Source organism: Petromyzon marinus, chromosome 9, assembly GCF_048934315.1.
Source record: "Petromyzon marinus isolate PM22_M1 ecotype Great Lakes invasive population chromosome 9, UKy_Petmar_22M1.pri1.0, whole genome shotgun sequence".
NCBI lineage: Eukaryota > Metazoa > Chordata > Hyperoartia > Petromyzontiformes > Petromyzontidae > Petromyzon > Petromyzon marinus.
This window is the reverse complement of record NC_133675.1, coordinates 2,421,974-2,427,973: the sequence shown is the minus strand read 5'-3', so window position 1 is coordinate 2,427,973 and position 6,000 is coordinate 2,421,974. Positions and strand designations below refer to the sequence as shown.

The 6,000-nt window shown below is 53.7% G+C and overlaps 1 long non-coding RNA gene across 1 annotated transcript in view; it reads left to right on the top strand.

The window, feature by feature from the left end:
• Positions 1-2,420: 2,420 nt before the first annotated feature.
• The window catches only part of LOC116940708 (uncharacterized), a 110,542-nt gene continuing 106,962 nt past the window's right edge, over positions 2,421-6,000 (top strand). Inside the window, exon 1 of the long non-coding RNA XR_012941291.1 lies at positions 2,421-2,870. This is a non-coding gene — a long non-coding RNA (uncharacterized LOC116940708). The remainder of the gene's footprint in view (positions 2,871-6,000) is intronic.

Below are 6,000 nucleotides of genomic sequence, written 5' to 3'. Positions count from 1 at the left end.
GTCTCGCTCCCCCCATTATGTTCAGGACTGTTAACAGGAGCTCACTTAAAACCGTGCACGTCTCAATGGAGATCCGTTTGGAGTACACGTGCCGTACTGTGTGTCGACAAGCGGAGGCGGTAGTAATAAGTGTTGTATCTCTACCCCATCGACAAAGATCCCCCATATAGCCTAAAACGATTGTTGGGGCAAATGCAGTTAGCGAGCACCTATGAAGGCCGGCACGCCACACGAGGGGGTGGGTGGCCAGCACCACGCCCGACCGCCTCTGTCTCCCCACTGGCGATGATTTTACACACTGCACCAGGTGCTCATTTGAGGCTGAGTCGACCTGCGGGAGGCCCAGGAACCGGTTCAGATAATCGCCACCGGTGTTGGCCGTGAGCGGGAAACGAACTCGGGTTCGCCGGGTTCGTAGCGCAGTGCGCTAACCGCTGCGCCACCGCTCCCCATATCTCTGTGCCGTGGCTTGTCTCGCAAACACCGCCTTGCCTAGGTGGTGCCGCGGGTTGCACCAATCAAGGTATCTGCCTCCGCACCTCCGACCAGCACGGTTGGCTACGTACGGTGCGAAAGAAGTCTAACGTACATTCATAGACGAATAATTACATTTGCTCTTTGCTTAAGCGTTGTGCTCGTTTATTTTGTTACATATTTAGTCATTTTGGTGACCCAAGTCAAGGACATTTTGTTTACGTACGTGGCGTCTTCCTGGCACAAATCTGCCACTGAAAGCGCCATCACTACCTCGTGGTTTCTCTAGTTCTCGCGTGGATCGACGACTTGGACTCGAACCGTAGCGACCAACTCGTGCAGTGCAGAATGACCGCGCTCTCTACCGAGGGAGGTGCGCAAGCCCCTGGCTGCAGGTGGCGCTATGGGCTCGCAATGCCTCCAAGTCATCCCCGACTAAGGTGGCTCACAATAAGCATGCCTCCTTCATTCCCACAGCTGTTATCTCGAGAGTAATTTCCATCAAAGTGTCGCTTGCACTCGTGGTTCTCGAATTTTTGTTGGCTACTGTACCCTTTGTTGGATTTAGTTCCAACAGAGTACCCCGCATGGCCTGACCCAACATGGTTCTGAGAAATAAAAGCATGAATAATGAACGTCAAAATGTTAACCAATTGTCCGTTTTGTGAGGTATCCTAACTGGCCAGTAGCTACAAGCGAATACAAAACAAAGCCAATGGACACTCTGCACGCGTAGTTTTTTTTAATATTGACAGCTTCAAAAAATGATTATTGACCAATGACTCCCCTGGACGTACCCGTTCCCCTGGGACATTTTCACGTATCCCCAGGGGTCAGCATGTAACCCTCGGTTGAGTACCGCTGGCTGACACCACCCACCAGCCACACAGCCTTCTGGGGGTGTATCCGTGACAGCTTTGGGTCGTATGGTTAAGCCATGTTTCTTGCGGAAGTGCGGAGTTGGCCTGATAACTTGAATCTAAATTGTCTTATGGTTTTGATTTAAAGCTTTCGTGACTGCAGTAATTCATATTCGTAGTTTTTTCGGTAAAGTCACGTTGAAGAGAAACAACAAAATAATAAAATATATATAAAACAATAAAAAAATTCTCACGACGTTTCGACCATAACTCCCATCTTCAGGTGAAGATGACCGTTTGAGTTATGGTCGAAACGTCGTGAGAATGTTTTTTATTGTTTTATATATATTTTATTATTTTGTTGTTTCTCTTCAACGTGACTTTACCGAAAAAACTAAGAATATGTCTTATGGTTGTTATTGTTTGACTTGCATCACACTGGGATTTTTGCACACAGCGTTGTAAAACGGTGGTTTTTTGTGTGGAAGATTTGCTGGTTTATCCAGGATGTTTCTGTTGCGCGTTGTCGTCGCTTTAAGATGTTTCTTGTTCATATTTTGTTTGTTGCGGTTGCACCCGACTTAAGAGCCGCATGGCTCACAGGGCTATACCTAATCAATTAAACTTGAAACTTGATACAAGCAAATTCGACCGGTCTCGCCATTCAATGTCTCATCACCACTGAGGCCTGCTTGAACCAATGCTGGTGAACTGCCAGATGTTTATAGGAAAGTACTCTCGCGAAAAACTTTTTTTTAACCCACAGCGGAACACCAGGATAATTGGCGGCGCCATCGAGTGTGCAGGCGGTGCAACTGCCATGGGACACTCGGGGCCGGAGTGGCTCAAGGTGTCGGGATATTTGGCTGTATTCGAGTATTTTACCACTATAAATGTCCACACGATAAGCCACTTGGCTGAGCTATCATTTGTGGCCAGTTCGCTTCTGTAGCTCAGCGGGGCCTTAACCTGGCAATCACGCCCTGATTATATTGTCAACGAACGTCGTGATTTATGACATGACGCACGCGGACGGCACAACTGCAATATAAATAGCATCGTTGCAGAGAAGGAAGGCGGGCCGTGTGTGCGTGTGCGCGTGTTGGACTTCAGTTGGCAGCAGCAGCCGCAGCAGCAGAAGCCGACGCGAGGCGCAGCCGATGGAGGCGCGGGGCGCTCACGGCAGAGGGCGCTCGCCGACCGGGGTCGGGGGGAGGCGGTCGCGGTCACCGATGGGGGAGGGGGGCAGTGCTTCGTAACGGAACGTCGCTCACCTTGAGCCGCGTGAGCGCGTGAGAGAATGTTTGAGAGAGAGAGAGAAGGAGTCGGCCAGAGCGAAGTAAGCTCGAGCGTGCAAAGAGTTGTCGCGCACGCAGCGAATCGACGGCGTGCGCGCGCGCGTGTGCGCGTGTGTCTCTGCGTGCGTTAAGAGCTGGCGAGTTGAGTGCAGCGAGAGAGCGTGCGAGCCTTGCGGCGTCGCTGTTGTGGTGCCGGACGCTGATGAGAGGGGGGAACCTCCGCTCTCTTCCCTGTCAGGTACGAGCCGTTGCGGACAAGCCCTACTACAGATGAACACCCCCCCCATCCCACCGCCCGTGTAGCGTCGCGTTTAGCCGTGCGCGCGCGTTGTACTGCTCTGCGTGTCCACAGAGCTCGACGCTTGATTCGCGTGGTGATGGAGAAAGTCTCTCAACGTACGACTTGTACTTTTATTTTGGTGCCAACGCGTCGCCCGCTCCCATCACCGGCACTGGGGAGTGGTGCGTCGCACGGAGGGGAAGCGTTTGGCACGTGCGCGCGCAACAAGCCGCTTTGGGCCCTACGTGCGAACGCACGCAGCCAGTATAGGGCTGGCTGGGGATATGAGGAGTGGTGAGCAGTGTAAGCCGCGGTATAGATTGCCATTGTTACAGACTGTTAAGTGCCTTGATAAGCCGCGCACGGCAATGGAAGGTCACGCGCATTCACCGTTCGTGTCGGTGGTCGTACACGGCGCGGCGAGATGAATCCTGCATCGTGGCCGTAGAACGCGGGTGTCAATCACTCGACAGCGATCCCCGTGAATGCTCTTCGCGCCTCGGACCTCGTGCGCACCCTCGTCAACACCAGCAGCCTCTGGCCCAGGGGTCGTCAATCTTTCAAATGCGAAGGGCCATTGTTGTTGTTTTATTTGTCTTTGAGCGAAACAATTGCAAGAGCCGCATCGCACGCAGAGCTACTTGCACACAAACACAGCAGCAGCAAGCAGGTATACAGCAGACGACAACAACAACAACAACAACACACATTGTGACCTAAATAAACAAAATATGTGATGCAATAAACTGAGTATTTAGACTTTCCCCCACCCTAGCTATTCTTTAACAATACAGTTTGACTGTTGTACATTTTGTTGTCACCTAGACATTCCATAGCGACCCATTTCCTGTCACATTTAATCAATTATCAGTACGTGAAATTGTGTTAAAGATTTAAGCGCGTTTTTTTTTTAAACCCGCTGCCCGCAAGACGGCAGCCAAAGAACCGCAAGGGGGCTGCCAAAGAGCCCCAAGGGGGGCAGCCAAAGAGCCTCAAGGGGGCAGCCAAAGAGCCCTAAGGGGGCAGCCAAAGAGCCCCAAGGGGGCAGACAAAGAGCCCCATGGGGGCAGCCAAAGAGCCCTAAGGGGGCAGCCAAAGAGCCCCAAGGGGGCAGACAAAGAGCCTCAAGGGGGCAGACAAAGAGCCCTAAGGGGGCAGCCAAAGAGCCCCACGGGGGCAGCCAAAGAGCCCCATGGGGGCAGCCAAAGAGCCCCAAGGGGGCAGCCAAAGAGCCCCACGGGGGCAGCCAAAGAGCCCCACGGGGGCAGCCAAAGAGCCCCATGGGGGCAGCCAAAGAGCCCCACGGTGGCAGCCAAAGAGCCTCAAGGGGGCAGCCAAAGAGCCTCAAGGGGGCAGCCAAAGAGCCTCAAGGGGGCAGCCAAAGAGCCCCACGGGGGCAGCCAAAGAGCCCCAAGGGGGCAGCCAAAGAGCCCCAAGGGGGCAGCCAAAGAGCCCCAAGGGGGCAGCCAAAGAGCCCCAAGGGGGCAGCCAAAGAGCCCCATGGGGGCAGCCAAAGAGCCCCATGGGGGCAGCCAAAGAGCCCCATGGGGGCAGCCAAAGAGCCCCATGGGGGCAGCCAAAGAGCCCCAAGGGGGCAGCCAAAGAGCCCCATGGGGGCAGCCAAAGAGCCCCATGGGGGCAGCCAAAGAGCCCCATGGGGGCAGCCAAAGAGCCCCATGGGGGCAGCCAAAGAGCCCCAAGGGGGCAGCCAAAGAGCCCCATGGGGGCAGCCAAAGAGCCCCACGGGGGCAGCCAAAGAGCCCCACGGGGGCAGTCAAAGAGCCCCATGGGGGCAGCCAAAGAGCCCCAAGGGGGCAGCCAAAGAGCCCCAAGGGGGCAGCCAAAGAGCCCCATGGGGGCAGCCAAAGAGCCCCATGGGGGCAGCCAAAGAGCCCCAAGGGGGCAGCCAAAGAGCCAGCGTGCGACTTGGGAGCCGCAGGTTGCCGAGCCCTGCTTTAGCCGAACCCATTCGACCATGGGCCCGTGGGCAGAGGGACTGTTGCCACCGGCAAAGGAAGCACGACTCTACAAGTGCCGATCTATTTACAGGGCCGATAAGAGTGAATGACTTGATAACGTCCGCTCATTTCAAGTGGTCGCCACACAATTCACTGTTTGTTGTCCTCGTAACAGCAGTAATTGGAACCGCTAAAGTCACGCCACACGAGGTGGTACCAACAAGTGAAGAATCCGCTCTGGGCTCGTGGACTGCACAGCATAGGTGCAGGGTAGACATCGTAAGTGGGAATGTTTCCTCTCATTTTATATATGTTATAATATTACAACTGCATGATCCCCTTGGAATGGAACATGTCTTTGGCAAGGGTATCCAGTGATTTCAACTGACGCGCACACAGCAACACGCGTAACTTTACTTCTCTCTCCAGGAGAGCAGCGCTGAGACGCATGACTCTGTTTTTCAGAATCAGAATATTTATTTATGCTGGAGGAATCCGATGAGCTATAAAGCTCACTTTTCACAGATGTCCACTCGACAGTGGACAGGAGGGTCCACGCATTGGGTTTTTATTTTGAAGACGTTTTCAGCCAATTAATTCTGAGTTGTGTTTATTATTCACGTGGGAGAAACCCGGAGCACCTGTAGGAAACCCATGCGCGCGAGGGATCGACACTCCATCCCTGTACAGATGGAAATAAATGGCGAGTAGTTTACTCCTGCCTTTTGTTCTGGCGAGCCATGGGTATGTGGCACCTCCTCGACACCCACGGGAAGGGGACTTCGCAACATTTGTGCTGTAAGCCACCAACCCTCGCTGCTGCCTCCACAGTGCTGGACCACAGCTGCCAGCCACGTGCATCATAGTCACCACCGCCCGGCCAACGGCACACATTACACACACACACGCGTTTTACATGTACATGTATATGTATGTTGAACGTCTTTCGAACTCTACGCAATCAACCGCCATAATCCGAGGTGCGGGGCAGGACAACAAACTAAACACAACATTGGCAGGTCTCACTCATTACACACAAAGTGCTTGCCACAAATTAACCACAATACCTTGCTGATCTCATCATCACACAAACTTCGGTCATATTCGCAGCGGCTTTTGGCTAACCATCG